The sequence below is a fragment of the Biomphalaria glabrata genome, chromosome 10 (assembly GCF_947242115.1).
Source record: "Biomphalaria glabrata chromosome 10, xgBioGlab47.1, whole genome shotgun sequence".
Lineage (NCBI taxonomy): Eukaryota > Metazoa > Mollusca > Gastropoda > Planorbidae > Biomphalaria > Biomphalaria glabrata.
The window spans coordinates 4,560,177-4,587,941 of record NC_074720.1 but is presented as its reverse complement, the minus strand read 5'-3'; the positions used below and the strand labels follow the sequence as shown (position 1 = coordinate 4,587,941).

General features: G+C 38.4%; 1 protein-coding gene and 1 long non-coding RNA gene across 8 annotated transcripts in view; one reads left to right on the top strand and one right to left on the bottom strand.

Annotated features, from left to right (window-relative positions):
- The window catches only part of LOC106061695 (uncharacterized), a 305,818-nt gene that overhangs the window by 103,836 nt on the left and 174,217 nt on the right, over positions 1-27,765 (top strand). The window lies entirely within an intron of this gene.
- On the bottom strand, positions 24,920-27,040 carry LOC129928654 (uncharacterized). Its single transcript, XR_008780116.1, has 2 exons — positions 26,834-27,040; positions 24,920-25,089 (listed from the first exon to the last, which is right to left on the bottom strand). It is a non-coding gene; the product is annotated as an uncharacterized LOC129928654 (long non-coding RNA).

The following is a 27,765-nucleotide window of genomic DNA, read 5'->3' as shown; positions in this document are numbered from 1 at the left end:
ACAGAGCATGGTCACGTGCGCTGGTGCGCAGCCATAGAGTCACTACAGAACATGGTCACGTGCGCTGGTGGGCAGCCATAGAGTCACTACAGAGCATCGTCACGTGTGCTGGTGCGCAGCCAGAGAGTCACTACAGAGCATGGTCACGTGCGCTGGTGCGCAGCCATATAGTCACTACAGAGCATGGTCACTACACTGCCCCTAAATGTGTGCCCTTACATTATTAAATAAAATGTCAGTGAATCTTGTCGTAAAAAAAGCCGAGACTATTTACGACATACATTTTATGCTTAGGAATTATAACAAAACTGATGTACACATCTAGATGTTTGATTATCTATAGCTTAAGAAGAAAACTACGAGTTAAACATCATTTTTATCAAGGAGTTATTGTGATTGAAAAAAAAAAGTTTTTTAATGTTTTCTTTGTTTATGTGATAAATGTATGGGCTAGATAACTCCTGTCATAAAATACTAATCATTGAAATTTATCATTATCATTATTTTTTTTATTTAACTCCTTCTCTCCTAACCGACGATACCAGCGTTGATTCCACAAGAATGTGATAAATAATTAAGGAGAGAAAGAGTTAACGAACACGCAGAAAAAAATGGAAATAATGAGTGGCCTTAAGTATTTAACCGTATTCAATAGCGTGGTTATTATTTTAACTTGAATACACATCTATCCCATAATTTTAAGATCTTATTACATTTTAAACCAATTAGCAGGGCCTGTAATTTGTTCGCTAGTCCCGTGAACGTGATATGACCAAACAGGGCAAGATTTGTGTTAATAGTTCCGACGGGACAATTGCACGGGTTAAAACAAGGAGGGCAACATGACACCAGTGCAAATGTTTCGGACGTTTTGTTTGAGACACGTGACTGTTCTGTTCTTTTTTTTTTCATGCTTCATTAGTCATCAGTTTCATTAGTGTGTGTCCATTAGTGTGTGTCCAGTGAAACTCAGCTCGTTTAAACTTCGTCTTTATGTAACCAGTGTCCATTCCCCTCCCCCCTCCCTCTTGTGTTGTTTGTTTGGTAGTGAACTGAAATAGACTCACACAAAATTAGAATGGGAGGGGGATTGTGATATAATTTTAGATTATAACCATGGAGAGACTGTCCGATCGTTGGGTTTTGCAAGCAGGACTGTCGTTCAGACTTATTGATAGTCCCGGGTTCAAACCCTGCCCGCTCCCATCCCCCGTCGTCCTGTGGTAGGTTTGGACTAGAGAGTGAATTATCTTCAACTCTGAAGAAAAATCCGAAATATTTTACAACATTTTTTACTAATACCTGGTCTGGGGGAGCGTACCTGATTTGTATCGACGAATAAAAATCGGGATTAAGATGTAGATGTAGAAGTGTTTCCCCATATAGTTCACAACTTTGTTTCCTTCCTAAAAAGATTTTTGTTAAACAGTGTATTTTTATACTAAAAAGTTCATCACAGTTATCTGCGCTTTGTTTACACTTTGTTTTCGAATATCCGGTTTAAGTTCTTAAAGAAATACAATTCAATAAGAGAGAGAGAGAAAAAAAATGGGAAGCGAGATGAAGAAATATGTTGGCGAGATAAGAAAACTTGAAGAGAAACGTAAAAAAAGATGTGAACTTGAGAGAGATTTTGAAAAACAAATAGACCAATGAACAATGTGAAGGACGCCATATTAAAAGATCACAACATAAAATGATAAGTACTTCGCCTTCAAGTGACAGAGATTGATGAAATAGCGCTAAAAAGTGCACAAAAAGTACTATAAGACGTATTAAAATATTTCGCTTATCAACGCATCCATTTTTTTTCTGTACACTGGAAACACCCCAAAAAAGCTTGCTATATGTGGATTAGACTGGTTTCTGGTCCTAGATTAGACTGGTTTCTGGTCCTAGATTAGACTGGTTTCTGGTCCTAGATTAGACTGGTTTCTGGTCCTAGATTAGACTGGTTTCTGGCCCTAGATTAGACTGGTTCTGGCCCTAGATTAGACTGGTTTCTTGTCCTAGATTAGACTGGTTTCTGGCCCTAGATTAGACTGGTTTCTGGTCCTAGATTAGACTGGTTTCTGGCCCTAGATTAGACTGGTTTCTGGCCCTAGATTAGACTGGTTTCTGGCCCTAGATTAGACTGGTTTCTGGCCCTAGATTAGACTGGTTTCTGTTCCTAGATTAGACTGGTTTCTGGCCCTAGATTAGACTGGTTTCTGGTCCTAGATTAGACTGGTTTCTGGCCCTAGATTAGACTGGTTTCTGGCCCTAGATTAGACTGGTTTCTGTTCCTAGATTAGACTGGTTTCTGGCCCTAGATTAGACTGGTTTCTGGTCCTAGATTAGACTGGTTTCTGGTCCTAGATTAGACTGGTTTCTGGTCCTAGATTAGACTGGTTTCTGGCCCTAGATTAGACTGATTTCTGGTCCTAGATTAGACTGGTTTCTGGCCCTAGATTAGACTGGTTTCTGGTCCTAGATTAGACTGGTTTCTGGTCCTAGATTAGACTGGTTTCTGGTCCTAGATTAGACTGGTTTCTGGTCCTAGATTAGACTGGTTTCTGGTCCTAGATTAGACTGGTTTCTGGTCCTAGATTAGACTGGTTTCTGGCCCGAGAACTAAATCTTTACCCTCAAAAGATGTTCTCGCTTGTTTGTGATTTGTTAAGAGTCTCTGAGCAACATAAGTCAAAGGAGTTAATGTATGCTAAGATGAAGGTGAATATGTGAGTGTGTCGTTGTGTTTATGTGTGTGTGGTGAAGGGAGGAAGTAGCAAGGAGTTAGGTTTCATGAGTTCACAATAGACTTGGGAGAGAGAGAGAAAGAGGAAAAAAAAAAGGGGGGGGGGGTGGAAAGAGAAACGTATAATTGAACAAATAGTTATAAATATAACACAAGACAATGGTTGATGCAGATTGCGGTCCAACCCTGGTTGTAACAAGAGCCCTCCTCAGATAATAAAAAAGTCGCCAGTCTGTGCTCGCGCGTGCGTGCCTATTCCCTGCTCATTAGTTGCAGCATACAGACTTGCAAGTTGCATTGACCAGGGAGTCCCACCCCTCCCCGAACCCCTACGAAACAAATGAGCTAGAAGGATAATAGACAATAGTCGGTGTCCACCTGAAACAATGTGCTGCACATCTTGGAACAAAAGACTGTGCGGACTCCAGCATCTGCTACTTATTGCGCTTTTGTTCTGGCTAAGGTTAGAGCTTAGAGGAACTACTTTCATAGCAGACTATGACAAAGCGCACAACTTTTTAATGTTCTTGCGTACATAAAAAATAGTCTCAGAGTGAAAGACGTTTGTTGTTGTAATTAAGGTGTTGGTTCGTTGTTGATACATTGTTTCTAATTACAGCATATAATGTGGTGGTATCATGGTGGACATGTCGTTTCAGACATTTCATCACGTCTGCTGATTTATCTCAGAGAAACCTCGTATTAGGTGACATATAATTAAAACTCCGGAGAAGGATGAGATTGTATTTCCCTGAAACATAAGCCGATACTTTGAACAGAAGATTTTATGTAACTGACGTGATGTGTCGGATGGCTGCCTGGTCGTGCGGTGTGCGCCCTGGACTGTCGTTCGGACATCTCGACGGTCTCGGGTTCATACCTTGCCAGCTCCCATCCCCCGTTGTCCTGCGGGAGGTTTGGATTAGGAAGTAAATTATCTTCAAATCCGATGTTCCGTTACAGAACTTATTGAGTCACACCAAAAATGTTATGCTACGTAATAGGTTTACAATAAATTATAATAAAGATATAATGTTCAACATCAGAGATACATTGCTAGTATGTACTTCTAGTGTACTTTTGCTCCAACCCACGTGATTATTGTTGACGGTCGTTGACTTGTAACACCAAACTGCTGGTAGACAACTAAACCACTGTAGGTGTATTACATTTTAACTTGTAAACACCTGAATAACATGTTTGTGAACAATACAAATTATAACTTTTATTACAATAAAGACTAAATTAACTTTGAGATGACATGAAATAAATGTAGTGGACTTTAGTAATAATATAAAATGGTATTTTGAACAAATAATAACTCACTACAAAAACACGTCTTTTTACTCTGGTATTCTGGAGTCGTTCTTCTCCACCTAAGACAGATTACAACATTGTCGCTTGTCTAGCATCATTCACACTGCATAGCCAATATACTGCAATGATTCCCGCTATAGAAACACACATTCCACATTAGAATTAATATGTGTGTAAATCCTGTGTGATATAATGCTTCTATCAATTTTATCAACTACAGTAGATAGAATATTTTATCATTGGTATGTTGATGGAAATATGGAATTCTTGTTAAGTAAAACAAACATGCACAATAAGTTCTTAAAATGCAATGGCATATTAATGTTGAGAACAAATGAATATATCACTAAGTATACTAAATAGAAAGCGAATTTACAGCTGAATGCCTGAACTTTTTTTTATCTGCCTCCTAAATATCAACTGGTCTAGATTTATCTTCAGGAAAATGCTTTAGCTATCGAGAACCGAAAGAGAAAAGGTAACTTTTATTTTTAATTAGTGCCCTTGGAATTCTATGAGCTATTTTTATCATTGCTAAAATTATTGGAATGCAGCCATAGAGCAACTTCCGCTCTAATTAGGGACACTTTACACGTGATATATAGTGCTCCTTCTTTCTCTGTACCATTAGAGCATGGTGCTGGTTGCGTGAATCAGTCAGAAGACCAGAGTTTTAATCTCTAATTCACAAGCACGACTAGATGTATACATGTATGTGAGTAGGCGTAACATCTTCTCATTGGAAGGAACCTCTGTGATTATAAAATAAGTCAGATATTCTAGGCAGAGCTTAGATTTGTTGGCTAGATATTTCTTTCCCGGGCAGCTATTTGTAGCGCAAAGATTTATTGGGCAGATATTTCTTTCCAGGGCAGCTATTTGTAGCGCAAAGATTTTTTTGGACAGATATTTCTTTTGCAGGGCAGATATTCCCAGGGCAGACCCTTCTTTGTTGAGACGAGATTTCTAGGTCAGATATTTCTATGAAAGGCAGAGACAAGGCAGAGACTTATAGAGGAGATATGCCTTTGTACATTTTCCTTTCAGACCCCGCGATCTATAGGGTAGATGAGTGTCATTTGGCCAGCACGACGACCAACTACCTTTACTTTTCCCCAGCTAAATTCAGGTATCCTTTATCCTTCACCAGGAATCGAACCGCTAACCCCCTGGTTCAGAAGCCAAGCGCTTTACCACTCAGCCACCGCGCCTCCCTATGCCTTTGTCGGGCAGAGATTTGTGTGTAAGAAATTCATGTTACAGGCAGATATTCAATTGTGGGTCAGCTGTTTCTTTCTTTTTCAGTTCAGATATCGATACGAGGAAAAGAAAGAGATGTAATTATTTTTAAAAAATCGCATGTAATTCTATCATCTTGAGCGAGATTCTTACGAGGTTTGAAACAAGTGTGAAGCCATCGCCCACCATTTTTTTTTTCGTATTTCTCATTTTTCATTTTTCTAGAATTTGTGATGGAATGAAACAGAAAACCAGTTGGATTTGATGGAACATGGAATCTGTTTGAACGGCTCGTGTGTGTGTGTGTGTGTGTGCGTGTGTGTAGTGTTGACATGTTAATGGGCGTGTTCTCGCGTGTGTATGTTATCGTATTGCTGTGTTAATGGGTGTGCTCTCCTCTGCGCGTGTGTGTTGGTCGCATTTATCTCTAGGACGTGAGTTGATTTAATTAGACCGTGTGGCGAATAGAGAGATATTCGAATTCCTTTCATGCCTTGGTTATCTCATAGCTGTGCTGCTGTAGTGGACATTATGCTTTATACTTAATTGTTAACGCTGACCTTCTGCTGACAATTATATTGAATGATTAAGGATCACCTACTGTTGACGATTATATTGACTGATTAAGGCTCACCTACTGTTGACGATTATATTGAATGATTAAGACTCACCTTCTTTTGACGATTATATTGACTGATTAAGGCTAACCTTCTTTTGAAGATTATATTGACTGATTAAGGCTCACCTTCTGTTGACGATTATATTGAATGATTAAGGCTCACCTTCTTTTGACGATTATATTGAATGATTAAGGCTCACCGTCTGTTGACGATTACATTGACCGGTCAAGGTGGTCATTCCTTATACGTAGAACGCACTATTTTTTTTCTTTCTTCATCGTTGAGAGCTTAATAATAGATTTGGTTTTAGGAAAGTCCATGGAGCGTGGTGGCCGAGTGATAAAGCACTTGGCTTTCGAACGGAGGGCTCTTGAGTTTGAATGCAAGTGTAAATTGGTATTTGATTCGAGATTTTTAGGGCGCCTCTGCATCCCCCCCCCCCCGACCCATTCCCAATATGAAACTTGACTTTAGGGAAGTAAGTGCGGTAGGTCGCTGTGCTTGCCACATGACACCCTCGTTAACCTTCCGTCTCAGAACAGATCTTTACATCAATAGCCCCCCCCCCCCCAATGCATCGCTATGTCTGAAAGGGTCACCTACCCACCAATAACAAACTTCAGCTTTGCAATGTTGGCTTTAACGTTGTGTTATTACCTTGAAATGTGTATTCGCAGGTTTCATAGAAACGTCAAGTCTAAGATTGAATCGGAAGAGATTTACTGACATTTGACTGCGATTGAACTATTCCAAAGAGAATTGCACTAACACGGGAATGTTATTTCTAAAATTTTCGTTTCGTCGTTGAAATATAGGTTAAACTTTTTTATTTTCATTATATTTTTTTTTAAAGCGGAAATGTGTTTGCTCGTCTGCAAGGGAAAGGGGAAACTAATCTGACAGATCGAGCCGAAACAATATGGCTATCCTAAGAATCCAAAATGTATATTCCATAATGTATGCATCGGTTTGATCTAAAACCGCAGTCTGAGCGACACGATGGCCGGGGTGATAAATTGTTCTCCTGGGGGTGCTTCCTAGACACAAAGTTGGGTGGTGAGAGGAAGTGTGCATGCGTGCGTGGGGGGGGGGGACTGCAGGTCTATCATCTATCGTCTGCACTGCTCGTCTTTGTTCTTCGCGCGCTTTTTTTTTTTTTTTTGTTATGTTTTGGCTTATGGTTATTACAAGAGAAACTTTCATGTGTTCAGAAGGAAACATCTACTCGATGTGTGTGTCTGTGGTGTGTGTGTGTGTGTCTGTGTGGTGTGTCTGTGTGGTGTGTCTGTGTGTGTCTGTGTGGTGTGTGTGTGTTTGTGTGTGTGTCTGTGTGGTGTGTGTGTGTCTGTGTGTGGTATGGGGATTAAGACAATGTCAACTGTAATGCATCAGTAAGATACAAACAGCGTGTCGGCAGAGGCGTAGTGAGCAAAACGTGCGCCCGGGGCAAGGTACTTTATTGCCGCTCCCCCCCCCCATTTTCCTTAAACATTACATAGAAATATAGGCTGCGTGTGGCACCTCCATGAGGGTGGCGGCCGGGGCATCTTGCCCCCTTTCCCCCCCCCCCCCCTCTCACTACACCTCTGCACGGTGTCGGATATAATGAAATCGTATAATGATTAATGATGTTTCACTTTCAGACCTTGCTATCTATAGGGCAGATGATGTAACAGGTCACCTGTTTCTGTGTCCCGCGAGGGCGTTATGTGGCCACCACTACGACCATACGCCTTTTCTTTCCCCGTCTAATGTCAGGTACCCATTAGAGCTGGGGTGGACTCAGGGACGCCCTAAAAGATCCAGAAATGGAAAATCCCAGTCTTCACCAGGATTCAAACACGGGATCCCCGATTCGAAAGTGCCAAGCGCTTTATCGCTCAGCCACCGAGCCAGAGTTAATAAACTTTCCTCTATTAAACCGGAACAGCTCACGAGTTTGGTAAATATATATATATACCTGAATGAGTTGTTATCATTACTATACTTTTCAACGAAACAAGTTCATTTCATCTCATAACTTATTATTCCTTATGTAAAAGTACGTAACTCTCATATCTTCCATTTCCAATCGGATGAATAATAATCGAAAACATGCATCGGAAAATCCATCACCTGGCCTTGACACGTGATCTCATTGACCAAAATTAAAAATTCCTGTAAATAATCACAAGATGTTGTCGCGGCAACTTGCATCTTTGCATCATCTGCCCTATAGATCGCGGGGTCTGAAAGAACTTTACTTTTTTTTTTTTTTACTATTCAAGGTTGGAGGAGGACTAGGGGACCAGGGATCCGAATTTGATGGGTCTCCAGACACGGAGTATGAAGGGGGTGGAGGCGCAGGGTGGCGCGGGGATCAACTCGCTAAAACAGCCCATCAATTCTGTGAATGAGTCTCGAGTCTTAAGATAAGCGCCACGGATATCTCCGCGCATGGTGTGGCACACGGCGCCCTCCCAGACCGGCTGGGGGGTGGGGATCAAGGAGAGCTTACGGCCTGAATTCTGACCGCTCGAGGTCAAAAGTAGAAACAGAAAAAGCAGTGAGACGAAAGCAATAAATGACTGAATTATGAGCGGGGTGAATAGAAATGTTTTAACTTATCAAGATTCCGCTGGACTCGGCTGACGTTAAGCCAGGTCTTAAAAACGATTTGCGTCCGGATTAAGGATTCAGCCTTAATTTGATATTCTAGTTTCCCCCACGAGTATATTAGTTCTTATCGATGTCTGTGATAATGCTTCTTTGGTCAGTTTGAGTTGAGCCCGCTCAGGTCCCAAGGCCAATAACTTCGCATCTACTTCAACCAAGACAAGTGCAGTTAGTTTATTGAGTTCCTCTTTGGGCTCAAAGTATAATTTTAATGTTTTTTTACCCAAGGGCAAAGAATTTATAATTTGAACTATAATTATCTCCATGGCATGTGTGGCTTGGCTACGGCTTGGCCACCTAAAAAAAAAAAAAAAGAGGCTGGAGCTCGAATCCCGACTCGAGCAGAGTTGCCTAAAGGCAGCACGGGAAACCTTCTCCCATATACTCCTCTCCCCTCCCCCTCCCCCCCCCCCATTCGTCCACTAAGGTGATGGGACCATAGTGGACTGAACATGCTGTAAGCACGATAAATGCACTGCATAAAACCAAATGAAAACAACAACATAATGTTTTGTTTGTTATTTTACAATTTCGATTTGAAGGAGTATTACATCCTAGCTCAAACCTACTCTAAGACCGTCGAACCACAGCCCAGAGCGCATGCCCCACGACCTGGCAGCCATCCATGTTCGTAGCAGTAATACTAAGGATGTTAGTCAGCCTAGTTTTAATAAAGAATAAAGGATAGAATGAAACATGTGAATCAGATACAGATGAAATATACATGAAGCAGTCTTGTTACTGTTATGCTGTTGTTATGTAAACAAGTCTTGTTACAGTTATGCTGTATTTATGTAAACAAGTCTTATTATTGTTATGCTGTTGTTATGTAAACAAGTCTTGTTACTGTTATGCTGTTTTATGTAAACAAGTCTTGTTATTGTGATGCTGTTGTTATGTAAACAAGTCTTGTTATTGTTATGCTGTTGTTATGTAAACAAGTCTTGTTACTGTTATGCTGTTTTTATGTAAACAAGTCTTGTTATTGTTATGCTGTTGTTATGTAAACAAGTCTTGTTATTGTTATGCTGTTGTTATGTAAACAAGTCTTGTTTATGTTATGCTGTTTTTAAGTAAACAAGTCTCGTTTATGTTATATTGTTGTTTTTTCAACAAGTCTTGTTATGTTTTTATATAATTGCTTGATTCCCTGCGATTGTCTTTGCATGCCAATAGACATTACAACATCAATTTATAATCAAGTAACATTCCACACACGGTCATAAAACACACCCCTCTGATCTAAATCTAATACATACATCTCAAAATCTTGTCTGGTTCCGGTTTAAGAAAAAAGGGGAGAGTATTAGGAAAGCAATAATACTGACATTATTGTGTGTAGCAGTTTTAGTGCTCATTTTTGCACTTTTTTCTCAAACTATCACACATCTTTTCGATGTATTAGGAATTATTAATGTTCATTTATATATACTAACACATTTTACATTGACCCTCCAACACACAGCCTTTATAGTTGGTGGCCTTGTACATACACACAGACACGCTAATGCTACACAGATTATTTTTGGTTATAAATACTGTTAATCTTTAATAAATCAATCAGTAACAGAGTTTAAAACAATAAGGTATATAAAAGGGAACAAAATAATACCAACAAATATAGGTATGTTATTTAACAGTTTCGTAAAATGTTCAGCAACACAAGCTATTAACAAGACACTTAGGTATCCGGCTCCAGCTCCGGCACCGGCCGAATATCAAATTTTACTATCCGTCCTATCCGACTCCGGCCGGATATCAAAACGTACTATCCGGTGCACCCCTAATATATATATATGCCTCTCTATATGTATATATATTTCTTTCCCATTTCGTGTATTCTTATTTTTTGCCTTATCCTTCATTGCGGCGTCCCCCCCCCCCCCATGTCCTGTTGAACGACCTTGAGTTAACAACTTGCAAAAAAAAAAAAAAAAAACTTTTTTTTAGAAACAATATTAGGGAGGAAAACGCATTTTTACTGTCATATATCTTAAAACTGCAAGACTTATCTTAACTTTTCTATATAAATCGAAAAATTTAGTTTGTGTTTTTTTTTAGTTGTTGTTTTTGACAGTGCTCAGCAGGTCATCGTTGGGCCAGTGGTCATTGTGTGAACTAGATCAAATTAAACTATTAATGTCAGGAACTATAGTGACACGTACATTTCAGATCCGGAGCACTCGGGGTCATAGAGACTAAACTTGTCAAGGTCGATGTTTGATACACACACACTCACACACACACACATACTATGTGAAGACAGAGATGGGTGGAAGGGGTTGGGGGGTATGGTGGAATTAAGATTTAGTACCAGTGATCTAAAAGAAGAACATTCCAGAAATAAAAGGGGACTGTTTGCAAAAACCTTGAGGGCATTTTGCAGAACTAGAGATTTTTAAGGGGCTGAACTACGCCACGGGGAAAGGGTGGGAAGGGGGTGGTGGGAATAACCCAGATCAATCAATCAATTGGGATCCGTGATTTCTGTTTCGTTTCCGATGAGGTGAAGGGGAGGGGTTGGTGACAGACATACAGAGGGGGGTAGGTTTGTGGGGGGGGGGGAGTTGATCAGAGAAGTGTTAGAGAGAAACGAGGAGGCTAGAACAGTTGAAAGAGAGAAAAAAAAATGCCTCAACAATGTCTATTAGCGGAAGGAGGGACAGAGTGCAATATGAGATAGAGGGAGAGAGAGAGAGAGAAAAAGAGAGAGAGAGGGTGAGAGAGAGAAAGAGAGTGAGAGAGAGAAAAAGAGAGAGAGGGAGAGAGAGAGAAAGAGAGAGTGAGAGAGAGAGAAATAGAGAGAGAGAAAGAGAGAAAAAGAGAGATGGTGAGAGAGAAAGAGAGAGAAAGAGAGAGAGAAAGAGAGAGAGGGAAAGAGAGAGAGAGAGAAAGAGTGAGAGAAGAAAGAAAGAAACTAAAAAGGAAAAAGTGAAAGAGAAAGCTGGAGAAAGAAAGGGAAAGAAAGAGATTAGAGAGAAAGAGAAGAAATGGAGAGAAAGAAAGAGAATGAGAATGGGAGAGAGAGAGAGTGAGAGAAATAGGGGAGGAAAGTGAGACGGTAGGAGATAGAGGGGAAAGAGAGAAAAGCAAAAAGAGACCAAAGAGAAAGAAAGAGACATCGGAAGAACAAAAGGGAGAAGAAATCAGATATCGTGCTAGAGAGATCAGTTCAAGTATATTGTAAACATTGAGAAATTGTGATGTCCGACACGATGGAGGGGTGTAGGGGGGGAAGGGGGAGGCTGGAAGCGATGGGGCCGGAGGAAGATTGATGCCAGCACTTGGTAGATGTTCCTTCTTGATAAATGGACATTGAACGTTTGGGCCAGTGTGTGTATGTGTGTGTGTGTTGTGTGTGTATGTGGGGGGGGAGGTAAACACACACAATTTTTTTTTTAGTTTTGCTAAAGATCCCATTTCATGCCAATAACGAATTGTGTGGGTTAAAAAAGGGGGGGGGGGGGAGGGGGGCTCGGAGAGAGGATGATGGTAAAAAAAAAAATAAATAAACTTCAAAGTTGTCAAAGATAAACATTTTATCAGAGATGTGTTTTTTTTTTTCCTTTTTTCACTTAAAATTCACATTTATATCCAAAGATGTAGACTCATTAACAGAGCATGATGATAATCTCAGCGTTCTTCGGCCGCTCTGAATACACCTCTGACGGAGCCTCCAACCGCAGCAACCACAGCATAACCAACACTCTGTAGGGCATTGTGGAGCAGTGAAAAATAAAACAAAAAACTCGCAAATTTTCTTTGGCACAGACAGCAGACGAACTCAGCAGAAAATAAAATAATCATGGCTAGATAGAGAAGAAAGAAGCAAAAATCAAAATCCTTTAAAAAATGTTTTTTAAACTTTAGAAGTTATTTCCCTTATTCGATATTTTAAAAAATAATTAATTACCAATAATTAACTGAGTACTTTAATTTTTTAAAATTGAGTCATGTTTTGTTAGGTAGTGTAAATAATCTTTTTTCAGATTCAGCATCTTTGGTTTACACCTTTGGAGATGCTCACCGAAGCCAGGGCTTTACTGTTTTCATAGTCAGAAGCTTTCAGTCGCAAAGTTAGACATTGATTGTACTTCAGCATAGACTCCCGGTTCAATTCCAATTTATTTCTCTTATTTATAAATGTATGCGCTAATTTCTGTTATATCCTACCCTATATTTAAATGATTTTTACACCTTATAAAAACATATAACGGAATCCGAAAGACAAAATGTTATAAATGTCCTTGACGATGCCATCTAGAGGTAAACATGGTATTGTAGTCTTATTGCCTATACTTTCGACATACCCGGATGATCAACTCTGCTAAACACTCTCGTGCGCTCGGGAACACAGTTGCGAAACTTCAAACAGGCGTGGAAATCAATTCGGGAAAAAAAAATCAAAAGGGGCTTTGAAAATTACAGCACCGTCCATTTATGGGCCCGTGTGGACTTTCCCAATCGAAAGGGCAGTGATTAAACAATTTGTCCCATCGAAGATCAAAGGGCCCCCCTCTCAGCCCTTCCCGGCTCCCCAAGCACCGCTAAACCCCTTGTTGCATTCGCAGGTCAAATTAACTCAAAAGGCAATCAATCCTTTGTGACCGACGAGGCTGCGTCTCTGGGGTGCCTTTTACCCCCCCCCCCTTCTCACATGGATCGATTACCTGTACAATTTTATGTAACTGTAGACCAGGCGCCCCCAAGTGACCAATGAATAAATGTTTCATATAGTAAATTATATTATGCAAATTTTGTTGACCCGTGGAGCGTACACGTTTGAACTCAAGTGCTTATTTCTTTACTTTAAATGTCTACATTGACAACATTATGTCGCATCAAGATTTGGTAGACGATCTGTTGTCAAACGTGAATTCCGATGAAGAGGGAGACTTTTCTTCCTGTATACCCACGTGTGTGTGTGGGGATGGGGGAGGGGTCTGAAAAGTTGACGGCTAAGGGTTAATTTTACATTCTCTACATAATCTTCTTGTATAGCTAAGCCATGTTATGGTGTGTAATGTTTCTGGTGTAACCATGAGTAAATGTGGGCGGAATAGTTTGGTTGTGTAGGCTGAATAGATTCTGTTGAAACCGCGAGCTGGTCTGACGTAGTTTAAATTTATAAATAGGAATTAAGAGTTGAAGCGAGAGACGAGTATCAGTAAGGCTTATAGTTTAAAAATAACTCTATTCAATTCGTAACTTCGTAGAAATTTCAAAAACCTAAAACCTAGGTGGGTGGACACTGATATCGAAAAAACGGCTCTAACGATTTTCCAAGAAATTTAACATTTGATATATATCGCCGAGAAAAGAATTACCAACTCGTTGGCGACACTGAGAAAACTCCAGTTTGACAGTTATAATTTTTAAAGAAAATAAATAAATTTAAATTTGGCTAGAGAAAGAGAAAGAAAAATTAATCTCGAACAGACTCTACTACTTCGGGTATTTCCGCATTTCTTGAAGAGTTGAATAATACAATTATATTATACAATACAATAGAATACGTTTTATCATTTCCTATGTATGTCTTTGCTCGCAGTAATGACTTCATTTGGTCTTTGTACCTCCAATGAATATGGACCTGATTGTTCTACAGGAGGACTAAATCAAAATGTGCTTGGCGGAGATCATAGCTGTGTGCGGACCTAATGAAAGGATTGGTGGAGAGCGTGCGGGGGGGGGGGCACTTTGATGTGGAGAAAGACAAAAAATAAGGATAGTGAAATGAGAAGGAGGGTGGTACCTTTTTTCCATTCCTCTTTGAAATATTAGGCCATCTTTGTGTATGTGTGAGGGAGAGAGAGAGAGTATGTGTGTGTGGTGTGTGTGTGTGTGTGTGCGTATATTGTGTTTGATTACATGTTTGTTTACGTTCAGACTTAGTGTGCGTGTTCTTGCCCCAGTTTGAAGTTTAAAATTAGGAAATAAAGCCTTACATACAGTCGATTTGAAAGACAAGAAAGATGTGGCCTGTTTAGAGATAGGGGGGGGGGGGCTGGCAGAACAAAAAAAGTGCAATAGAGTCCGTCTTCCTAATTAGAGATCAAAGTCGAAACTAATGGATCAATCAGAGAGAAAGAGGGAGAGACAGAGAGACAGAGAATGGGGTGTGGGGGGTGAATTAGCAACAAAAAAAAAACACGCTAATGACGTTAATGATGCACAGTTTCTTGAGTTCACATTTCGTTGATCTGAAGAAATGCACATTTCAGATGTCTGATGTCATATGCAAATCAAATATCAAGTAATAATAACTGGACATGAAATGATGACGTCTTCATTGAAGACCATTAGTGATACTGGTCGGCCGAATCAGGACTTTGTCCAAAGTCCAAGCTCAAAATAAATAACTAAATAAAATATTTGTCATTTCATATTAGCACTTTATAAAGTTTTTTTTAATCAATCGACATCCTAATTTCGATTGTATTAGCCTATCAAGAAGCTACAAAACACTACAAACTCACTTGGGTAATAGATATTTTAAAAATTGACACAAAATGCGAATAAAATAAATATTTCATTCTCTGAGTCATATAACTTCAATCTAGACTCTTCTAATGATTACAATGACACCAATGTGTAATATTAACCGTGAATTTGAAATAGATGTATCTAGATCTAGTGTTTATATGTGTGCATAAATATTTATTTATTTGCTATGTAAAATTAGTTTAATTAAAAAAAAGACATTTATTCAGCTTGAGGATGCTTGCAATTACAATTCCTTTTATTATATGCTGTACGCACTTGACCTAAAAGTTAAATTTAGCTCTGAATGTAAAAAGAAATCAAAACTCGGATATAATTAGCCTGGATTCACCATCTTCTCGTGCGTTGTAGCCTCAGAAAGTGTACATGACAGATGTATTGTTCTCCGCCACTGAACCGTGTTGCTCTCCCACATCTTGATCGTTCTGCTTGACTTGTGATACAGGAGCTCCACTTCATGCCTGAACAGCTCACGGTTTGTTTTTTTCTTGTACCCGCCAACAGCGGGATGGTAGCTCTGTTATCAGCAGACGACTCTGCCAAGTAAGTAAATACCTGGCCTCTTACTTACTTCAGACGTAGAAATCTTTACAAAGAATAAAAAAAGTAAAACAGGCCCCGGGGGGGGGGGGTGAGGACTGTGTTAATCTTGAGTACTTTTTTTTTGTCTATCTTTTGTCTTTAATGAGATCTACATCGTGACGTTTTTAGTTGTTTTCTTTTTTTAAGGGAAGAGAAGACAATCGTGATACACTGAATTCACTCCCCTTTGAGTATTTTTCCCGCCCTGTAGTTACTATCGGTTGGTCTGTTTGTACAACAAAACTTTATACTTGGGGCCGCGACAATGTTGAACAATGTTAGGTTATCAACATTAAAAAAAAAAAAGACTTTGCGATCTCTAGGGCAGACAACATAAAGGCCATCTGTTTATGTGGTCCGCGGTAAACGAGGATGTCATGTGGCTAGCACAACGACCGACCGCTCTTACTTTTCCCAAACTAACGTCAGCTGGGTGGACTCAGAGGCGCCCTAAAGATCCTGAAATTAAAAATCCCAGTCTTTGCCAGGATTCAAACCCGGGACATCCCGGTTTAGAAGCCATGCGCGATGCCAGTCAACCACCGCGCCTCCTAGTGTCATTCTGTAATTTAATCCAAGAACTATTATTATACATGGTTGACCGTACTATAATGATGGATTTATGATTTCCCTATTTTCACTCTTTGCTGTATTGCACATTTGAGGGGTAGATGTGCACATTCTTTTTGAGTCTCCGCCTTTGTCTCGCGGACACACCACTACCAGCGCGCGCCCTCTTACACTGTGATTTCAGTGATCACGTGTCTCTTACCATCACGTGACTAGTGACGCCATTTCCGGAATGCGTAAACCTAGAAAATTAACACTGAAACCAACACACACACACACACACACACGAATGCAAAAAAAATTGGATATGAAAGTGTCCGGATGTAAGACCCTTCCAACGAAACAAATCATAACAATACAGCATTATCTTTGCCTTGGGTATGAGGCAAGAACACGAGAATCCGTTAATTGCAATTTGTGTTTAATTGCAGGTTTTGTTAATGGAAATATTTCAGGAAAAGAATAAAAAAAATGCTTTTGAATGAAAACAGAAAATGGAGTGTTAAAATGGAAGCTACTCTTGTTTTTATCATTGTGCCATTACATTAAAAAAAAAAAACACGTAGCAAGAGTTATCTAACTTGACGAAGGTTGTCTTACTTGGTACATTTTGAAAACATACGAAGGGTCGGCTTAGAATAACAATTGTTGGATTGAATACAGAATAAATGGGGTTGGGGTGGTTAGTCGTTCGTGGTCTGCTCCAAGAGATTGCAAAAGGGGGTTACACTTTTTTTTTTTTGTTCCAAATATAACAGTGATTTCCTTTCATTAAATATCATTTTTCAGTCTTCATCATTATTATAAGAGAAATTATTGACTTATTTTTGGTTTTAGGCTTTTGTATTATAATACTAATTACGTCACAGTGGCTATGATAATCTTATAGCACCAGTAAAGGACCCATTTCAAGATTCCCTTTTAGCCCTTGTTTGAAGCTCAAAATTTATGGCTCCGCTGCAGCCAACTACCTTGCTGTGAAACCGTCATTGTCTCTCTGACCAATGAAATCAACGGGAAATAATCACATGACCGATGAAGACGCCGCCTGTTTATCTAGTTACCTTGCAGCAGCCGACAAGATGGATGAGTGCTTCAAGAGCCTGGCGGGGGAAAGCTGAGGCGGGAGAGGGTTAAACAAGGACAGGGTTAATGTCGTTGAAGTAATTAACAACGCTCCTGGTCTCTTAAAAATGATGCTGGAACAGATAATAAAAAAAAAATGAAGGGCTTTGAATCAATAGTTGGTCACGGCAGGGGCGAAACTCATTTTTTTTTTAATTACTCGGAGATAGGTCTGATGTTAGGAACCCTCTTTCTCTCTCGCCCCCTCCTGCCCGTCATATGATTGTTGAAAAAAGAAAAAATACTTCAGCAGGTGTAATGTGTCTATTTCTTGACACAGTATGGTGTGACTATGTCGTTGTATTGTCAACACAATGATGGGGCTTTTATTATTTAAGGATTGCCGTCTAATTGTAAATTAGTAGCCTCCATTAAAATGGCTGATAGCCTCCGCCTTGCATTCTTAATATGGCTCCATCTAGACGCTTTACGCTTTGAACATAATTTTGTGTCATCGAAAAACAAAAAGTTTACGGTAATACTTATCTCCTTAAGAAGAGACTTGGAATAGCTTGTAAACTGAAAACTTCTACCGTAATGTAATCTAATAAATCTTTTCTTTTCTTAAAAAAAAAAACATAACAGAAAAAATTAACGGCAAAGATAGTATCTCTGCAACTAGGGATATCTATGACCAACCCTATTATTCGTGAAACAGTATCTTTAAGTTATGTCTGGGTCTACATTACGACAAATTATTTATGATTTTAAATGAAGGTTATTACAAACAAACAAGCAAAGAAAAACAAAAATACCCAGACATGAAACTCACGTGCCACTATCTGATCCTCTCACTCGACTTTATTTTCCACTTCTGCTAGCTCGTCACTATGGTCGAGCGTGGCGTGTCATAATGTCTGACTCTGTTCCTCGGCGTTAAAAAAACATGAACGGGAAATGCGATACGCTGTGTATCAATGCAGCAACATTATTATTATAGCTTTTATATAGCGCTACTTTCATGCTTATAGCATGCTCAGAGCGCTTTTGGTCCAATCTCATTTGTGGACCGGTGGGGGGGAGGGGGTATCTAGGAGTTGGTTTTCCGTGCTGCCTTTAGGCGCTCAGTAAACCTCGAACCTCGAGCCCCCTTCTAGGTAGCCAAGCCAAGCCAAGTTCAAGCGCACTTGGCCTCTCGACCACGCTTCTCACCAATCGTAACGATAGTTCGGTCTGTACAAATTAAAATTTACAAGCGGACAACGCCACGCAGCCTTTTAGAACAGAAATAAAAAAATAATTTTTGTCTTCGTCAGCCCATGGTACATATATTCCTGATATTCAGAACTGATACTCGCCTAGGGCTCCACGCACTTCTAAGGCAGCCACTGAATAAATTCAATTTTTTTTAAATTACATCACTATCGTGTAGAAACTGGCAGCTTGTGTTTTCTGGCATGTTTAAAAAAAATGTGATTAAACATAAAATAAATCTGTTTTTGTTGCGCTGAACAATGTCACTTCTTAGCTTTTGTCTTAGCGCCCTGAGCGCCCTCAGACTGCAATGTGTTCGTTAACAGCGCTATATACATTAAATTATTATTATGATCACATTTTTCAAGATGTCAGCCTAACCATATTTTGATCAATATCTGCGTATACAAATAAGAAAAATGTGTATCTGTTGTGTGTTATTGAAAATATTGCAAAAAGGCATAACTTGAATGGCAGCATCTACTCTCAATCGACATTGTTGGACATGGAGTGACCGGAGACACCGATAGAATAACAGACTTACCATTAGCTCAGTACCGACTTTACCTATAGACAACATAATCTATAACCCATAGACCCCCCCCCCTTGCCTGGGGGTCCCCCAAAATATTGTTTTGAAGAAAAAGCAAAGGATACAAATTTCCGTATGTTGATGACAAGAGGGCCCTTATCTCCAATAGATTAGGGCCTTATGAAGGGCAAATCCGGTAATGCATTAACTGTTTTGTCTCTGGGTGATTTCATATTCAATGTAATCGCTACTAAAAAAAATGTTTTGAAGCGCGAAGCGTGATATTTATATCTACAGTGAACTTCCAAACTTAAATATTTCGTCAGTGTGTCTCTGGTGTTGTCTGTCTGTAATTAATTCTACTGTTAACCCTTACGACCCACTAGAATGGATGAATTGGAAATAATGACCAACTAGACCTCAACCCCCCCCCCCCTTGGTTCCTGGACCAGGTTGACCTAGGAGAACCACGTAACTGATATATGTACGTAGTTTTATTTCCGTGAGGGACATTCGTAAAGTGATGTGTCTCAACTTACTGTACAGCCATCTCTCTTTCCTACAAAACCTTTTTTTCATTTTTATTTTTTTGTGTTCTGTCATTCACTTTTGTTCTGTCTCTTACACTCTATAAGTCTCTCTCTTTCACTCTACAAGTCTCTCTCTTACACTCTATAAGTCTTTCTTTCTACCTCTGCAACTTGCTTTTATCTCTCCATTGACAACCATTTCCTTCATTCTCTCTCTCTCTCTCTCTCTTTCTCTTTCATTCTTTCCGTCTCTCATTCTCTCACTTTTTTTCTCTCTCTCTCTCTGTCTGTCTCTCTCTCTCTCTCTCTCTCTCTCTTTCTGTCTGTCCACTTACTTTCAGCTCATATCTTACTCATTCAGTTTTCTCCTTCTCATTGTACCCCCCCCTCTCTCTTTTAAGTCCCTCCTCCCTCTCCTAACCTTACTTTGTGCTCACGCCCTTGTAACTGTCAACCTGTGGAGTTAGAGCCAGGGGCGATACGTTCAAATTGCTTAGTCCTGGGGAAATAGCAATAAGGTTAGGCGGTGGGAGATGAAAGGGGGAGGTGGTGACGCCGATGACTGACGTAAGAACGATAACTGCATTTCGATTTATATTAACTAACATTATTATTACTATTCATTTGATTCTTGATTTGGTTCTTGGTAATTTCTATATCGTTATTATTTGTAATTTTGACTGCCTTTGTAGCTCTTGTGCTTTGTAGCAAAACAAACAAGTTAGTTCAACTGTCAACTCGATTAGAGTTCAGACGTCTAGTGGCGATCGTCTAGTTTTAGATTTTTGATACAAGGACACTATTTGAAACATTTAGTGTCATTGAAAGAAAAAAAAAGAGCATTTGTAAAGTGCCCGACACCCGAACCGATCGTCTAAAGATTGAATCCCGGGTAAGGCAGTGATTTTTAATCAGGGCACCCCAGAGTTTGACGCAGGTTCGATGAGTTATTTTTCAGGAAAATATGGCGGTTGTTCGTTGTGTTAGCCACTCTGTTTCCTCGTTAGCCATCGGCAGCGGGGAAGTTTAATTAGTCTGACTCCAAACTGTAACAGACGAAGAGACTGATTGTTTTTCACGCTGAAGACATAGTTAAGATAAAGTCGTAGTTTCCTGATAATCAATTCGATAAAACTGCTTATTACAAGTGTATAATAGACGCCACCTCTGACGCAACGGTCGTTTACGCTTGAATGGTCACGCCATAAAAGATCGATCGTTCGGTTGGTGAACCGTTTACACCAATGACCTTGGACGTCATTTTTTATTACGAATGTAGTCGTTTTGGTCAATTCGTCTGGAGTCAATTCCTGTTAAAACTGGTTTGTTTCGTCTTTTGTTTGGTCACCTTTTCACGATGATTGTTCATTTTTCAAATAGAATAGAATGACGTGCGTAACATTTCTCCCCCAATCGAGTTCAGGGCGTCATTGATTCTATTTGGGAGACCATTCATATTTATTCATTAAAAACTGTTAGTGCAATGTAAAGATAGATCTCATGTCATTGTGTTTCGATGGACGACTGTTAACAAGGGTGTCATCACAATGACCAACCCTTTTGTATGCCAGGAACCCATTAGAGCTTGCTTGACTCAGAGGCTTCAGAAGGATACCGAAGGTGGAAAAAATACAACAGTCTTCTCAAGGATTTCAACTCGAGACTCCTTAGGTTCTAAAGTTCTGAGCATTATCATTTTCAAAATGATGAAAAAAAAAAAACATTTATTTTTTGTTTCACTTAATGGTAGATCCAATTATTGTATAGTTTTTAAAACACCTTCGAAAATTATAACTCTCTTCTTATGTAATTTTTTTGTTAATCGTGGTCCTAAATTTAAATAAGTATCAAACTTATGATATAATTATGTCCCCTTTGATCCAGTCAATTTCCTTAATCCCTCCTTCACATTTTTTTTATGTATATTTTTTTATCTGCATGATCCTTGTCATATTTATTTCCCCTTGGCGTCTGCTAGAGGTAGCCTCGTGCAATTAAGTATTCCCGTGTATCTGATTGGATGTAATTATTGGATTACGCGTGCTAAGATGTTCATGAGATATTCGAAGGGGGAAAAAAAATATAAGCTCGAGCGAGGGAATAAAATATTGAGTTTATACGCTCGTATTTCACGTATATTTTGTCGCTTTTTCACTCTATGATTTGTATCTTGGATATATTTAATGTAATCGAAGCCATTTTCCTATCAATGAAATTGTACATAGTTAATAGATCTGCGCATGGCATTCTGGGATTTGTTTTGACCACGTGGCAGAGCCTAAAGTCTTATTTATGATCCAAAATGGCAGCGGGGCACCACGATGACCTGTTGACAGCAGACGAAAAATGCAAACTTAAAATTTAAGTGATTATCACAAGGTGCTCGGGGCTTGCAAAGACCTTCCTGCATGGAACTGTACCAGAGAAAAGAAGAAGTGGCTTAGAAAGTGATGGGAAGGGAGCATAAAAGAATGGACTGGCCTCTCGCTGAAAGAGATTCTATCAAAGGTCGAGGACAGAGAGGAATGGAGAGAGACTGTCGACATATCATAAATGGTGCTGCAACAGTGTAACAGACTAAGGGATTTGGTGAAGGTGAGCGTGATTGTGATATTTGAGGCGGACACTTTTAAACATAAATTTTACCTTTTTACTGAAACCTGTAACTACTATTGTAGTTTGTCTACTTCCTTCTAGCGTCTGTTCTTTTGTGTTTAATGTCCACCTTTTAAAGGTCATGACAAAATAAAAAAAAATGTATAGAGTGTCTTTGTAAAGAGGTAGAAAATTGTTTATTTTAGTAAAGCACCACACTCCAAGTGTGATAATTCTGTTGACACACACAGACACAGTTACACATCCAGAGCCACGTTCTCAGGCAATCAAACCCATCAGCATAAACACATACACACACGTAAAAGCATTCAAAGACTTGATAGTCCTTGCCCTTTAAAGAAATGAAATTTTCAACGAACTTAAGAATGACTTTTACAAAATTGTAATTGTTTTCATTGGTTATTTCTTCAACGGACTTACCTATAGTCAACTTAAGCAATAAAGTTTAGGGCCCTCACTTATTTATGGGCCAACTAAAAATGGTTCCGATGATATTTTCAAACATTTAGAAGAAAAAGCAAGGAAACAAAGGGGCCCCATATCTTAAATAGTTTAGGGCCTTAGCAAGTCTAAATCCTGCCCTGTTAATATGGTATGACACGTTTTCTTAACTCACCCCACACTCAGGGTAAGCCTACGAGTTTCAGTCATCCAGATCTCGTCATTTCTCGTTTACGAACGTGGACTGGTAAGTTTGAATTGTATGCTCCAGTTTTCTTTCTTAAAGACCAACTGAAGAGGTTTTGGGGTCGGACGCGGAAACCGGTGTAATACTTTTTTTTAGTTTCATAATGCTTAAAAAAACATACATACGAAATATTAGACATATATTCTTTGTAATTATTTAGATATAAGCAATTTAATGTGCGTTTTAGGGACTATTAAATTTCACAATCTCGAAGCCATTCGAGATCAGTATTTCCCAGACAACCAAGGTCGATGACGTAGTTTAAGGGAAATTAGGTCAAATTTTTCAGTTTATGGCTTAGTTTATTTCCCTATTCCTTTTTACTGGAATGCCAGTTTCTGAAAACAAAGGCGACTAAAACACACCAATTTATAAAAAGTGGATGTTAGAGTTGGGGAAATTAGGTCAAATGACGCAATTTATGGCTTTGCATGTTAGATCTACTGTTTGTCGGCTTATTCTTGGTCTAGTCAAGCGAACAGCGTTTCAGCCCACGCAGTACCGCGCGCCTCAATTCGTTTTAGTCAAGTTACGCAATTTATGGCTTATGTTACTGCTTCAGGCGTATTCTAGTTCTACATCTACTGCTTTTGATCAAGAGCTAGATCTTCTTTTCTCAGATCATTAATGATGTATGAAGTAGACCTAAATTTAAATTTAATTAGATGAAGTCTAGATCTAGTAATAGTAGTAGGCCTATTGGATATTTAGAGATTAGACCTATCTATATAGATCTATGTAGACTGATCCGATCGAGGTGCTGGGCCTAAATCTAGAAAAACAAAGTTTAAAATTATATACTCTATCTATACACTGAATAGTGATTATTAACCTATAGCCGTCCCTAAATAGGCCCGATATGGGGAAAGAACAACATTAATTACAATGTTAAGCTCATTCAATGTAGTTATTGTAGTACACGATTATATTTAGTTTGAATCTATAGAGTCACAACCTCGTACAACACTAGCAAATAGCTTTAACCTTAACCTAGACTTAAAGGTAGTCTGATTTAGATCTACTAGATCTAAATTTCTAAAAACAGGCAAAAATTAGACCTAGATCTACCAATTCTATATTATTATTAATATACGAAATATGGATTTTGTTACACTCTTACTTAAATAGTTCTATAAATCTATATGTAAAAATTGAATTTTCATTTATCTCACTAATAGAATCATTAGATAGTTAAGTTAGCAAGTTAATCTGTAACTGTAACAAAATTTTAAATTGTGTTTAGACTATAAATAGAAGAGATTATCCTACTGGAAAAGGAGTTGTTGTTTTTATTCTTTTCTCTGGGAAGTGGAAAATAAATTGTGGCATCAATATAATATTCAGTAATGCATATAGGCTACTGTTGATGTAGTTATGCAACTCATTTTATTAAATTTTAGTAACCCAATTATTGCCAGTTAATCACTGAATATATATATTATTGTTATTAAAAAATGCAGAGCTCTTCATAATTTAAAGTGTTAAATAAATAAGGCTGGCAGTCGAGTCGAAAGATTAATGAGGAATGCAGTATTTTCCATGGCTACGCAGCCCTAGCTGGTGGTCAATTTAAATGTTCTTTACGACGTCTACGTCTTCCCTCGGCAGTGGATTTTCTTTTGGCCTCTAATGAGTAATATCTATTCCACCTTGCAATTTCTAATAAGTAGCATCATTCGAAGAATGAGATCCAACTCTTATTTTTTTAAAATGTAACCCCTTTGCAGATCAAGTCATCTTGCAATGGACATTCAAAACTGCAATAACATAGAAATGACCAAATTTCAATACGTTTCGAAACGCAGAAAGTTGTGTGGTTTGCGCTCCGAACTGTCTTCTCTGTGGTCTCAGGTTCAAACATTGACCACTGCCATTAACTAACATTCTGCTGGAGTTTTGGGCTATGACATAATAATATTAAATCCTGATTCGAAGCTTTGTCTAAACTTAGCAAGTGAAAAGGAACATACTAAAATAATGTTGTGTGTATAATGAAGGACTCTTTTAAAATGTGATTTTGTATTTACATTTATTGGTATTTATTATATAAAATAAAATTGTAGAATGTTTCTGTGATTTGTTTCAAAATAGAAACAGGGAATATTAACTCTTCTTGTATTTCCAAAATGATGAAAGATCCATCTAGTAAACTTGTCTGTATGCCACATGTCATATGTTTTCTGTAAAATAGATTTTTAAAAATTTAATTATTAACATTTATACTTAATTATGTATACATATATATAGAACTAGTGGTTATATATATATATATATCTTATATGTTATACTGATTATCTGATCTAACATAAACATCAAACTCTTATTGTTCTTAATAATAATAAATTACTCTACTCTAGGTCTAGGCAATCTAATATATTTCAGACCAGGGCCGGTCTTAAGCCACTGCAACCTATGCGGTCGCAGTGGACCCTGCACTTTCATAGGCCCCACGCTAATTCTAGGTGTAATTGTTAAATTGCAATATATATATATATATATATATATACACCGGTATAAATAAAACCTGGAAATCTCATGAAAGCTCATAAAAATCTCCTGAAAAATAGACAAAATTGTCATTTGTGGGTGTCATTCGTTCCGGAAAACGCTAATCCTACGCGCGATAAAAGGCATTGTCAGCTTTTATGTAATAAAATGTAATAATCAGGCAAATTTTCACTTTAATCGGAAGTTTCCATACTTTATTTACTTTAAAAGTGACTGGCTTATTAATATGCCATAGGTTGCAAAGTTTGTAAAGTAAAGTTAATTTGATCGTAATCTTGTACTTAGTAAAGATTGAATAAAATTCAAAGTCGAATTTTTTTAAAATACAAAAGCTTAATTTCCATTTATTTTCCTTATTCCCACCCAGACTAGGCCCTGCGCAATCAGTTTCACATAAGGCCCCGCAATCGTTAGGACCGACCCTGTTTAAGTTTAAGACTTAAAGACATGTCACATATTTAATATTACCAATATAAATGATGACTTATTATTTTTTAGATCTAAAGTCTAGCCTTATTAATAAGTATAGTAAGGGCTAGTAGAGGGCTATATTAGAATTAGATCTTTTTTATAAATATATTCTATAGATTTAGCTTAGGCTTTAGGTTTAGTCCTTGACTAATATAATATAATATTTATTTATATCTATGAATAATCTTTATGCTAGGACACTACTCATTAGGTCTTACTACTCTTACAATTAGATCTAGTTACTAGTACTATTACAGAGATATACAAATTCAAGCATTAAAAAATGTTGGCGACTGGGCTTAGACTTAACTGTCTTAACATAGATAGAGGCTAGTCTAGATTACTCTAGACTCTAGATCTACTAGTTTATAAACTATTACTCTAGTGTCTCTAGTATAAGTATTAAACTCTATTAGTATTACTACAAGTCAAAGTCAAGTATTATTATTATATAAACTAGATCTAGTGAGTGACTAGTAAAAGTGTTAGAAGGCCTAGCTAGAATTAGATCTAGAAATAGATAGCTGATAGATCTATCCATTTATCATTTAGTTTTGTTATAATAAAAATTATAATAGACTTATTATTATACTTTTAGTATACTAGTATAGTTTATTATTATAATTTATAGTAGATCTAGAATCTACTACTATCTAGATCTAGTCATAAGTGACTGTCTACCCCCTAGTCTAAGTCAAGTCTAAGCCTAAGTCTAAGTAGTCTAAGTCTAAGTCCTATCTATTAATCTATCTATAACTATAATAATTATATTAATTTAATAGTCTGCTCTATAATATATTTAGAAAAAGTAGAAGACTATCTTCAGGGCATTTTGGTGCATTCCATGATAAGTATCATTTAAAATTGTTTGACAGCTAGATTTAGATAAGTATATCATCTGAATCGCTATCAATAACGTATCCAGCCATGTCTATTTTTATTTACATTTTCTCAGTCCATTACAAGACGTCACTTCCGGTTTCGGCCATTGAAGCTGATTTTCAAATCTCGTTATTTTTTCCACTTTCAAATTACTTTTTCTAATATAAATACGCTTTTCTAAAATCTCAAAATTTTAGGAACTAACTTTGATGCTATCTACTGTCTGAATCAATCGCTATCTCAATTTCGAAAAAAACCTCTTCAGTTGGTCTTTAACGGCGGGTTTCTTGTTTTTGTGTTGCGGCGCTTCCGTGGGGTGTTCATTGTCCATGGAGTGGAACAGTACACCTCCTTGATGAGAATTAAAAGGACAAAACTATGGGGCGCCTTGACGGACCGGCGTGAGCACAGGGTCGGGTGGGGGGGGGGAAGCGAGATGTGGGGCGTGGGGAGGGAGTCAAACAAAGCCCTGACTGTCGTAGCCGGAGATGTCCAGCTGTGTCGAGCGGCTGATCTTTCTAATTCTTGGCGATGCCGCATGGAGGACATCAGTTGGCGTTGGGAAAAGAGCGTGGGGGGGGGGGGGTGTGACAAAGGAAAAGGAGGGGGGGGGTAGCCTAATGGCACACTGACAATACACCATCTGTGTTAAGGGAATTGTTTTAGAAAATACTGGAATCTATAGAACGGAGGGGGGGGGGTGAAGACTAAACGAAGGAGGAAGGAATAAGATCAAGATTTTGTTTACTTTTTTTAAAATGTTCTTTGTGTTGTTGTTCTGTTTTTTTCTGGAGTGTTTAATAGTGAACAAAAAAAAAACGGGGAGATTAATTAAGATCACGTGATGTCCATAACGACGTGCTACTTTAGATGCTAGTCAAAGTAATTAGAAGTAAACAGACTTTGTAGGAGTCGGGGGGGGGGGGGTTGTCGGAAAGATTGGGTCTTTCATTGAGAATGATGCAAGATCCCAATTTAACAATTTTTGTTTTGTT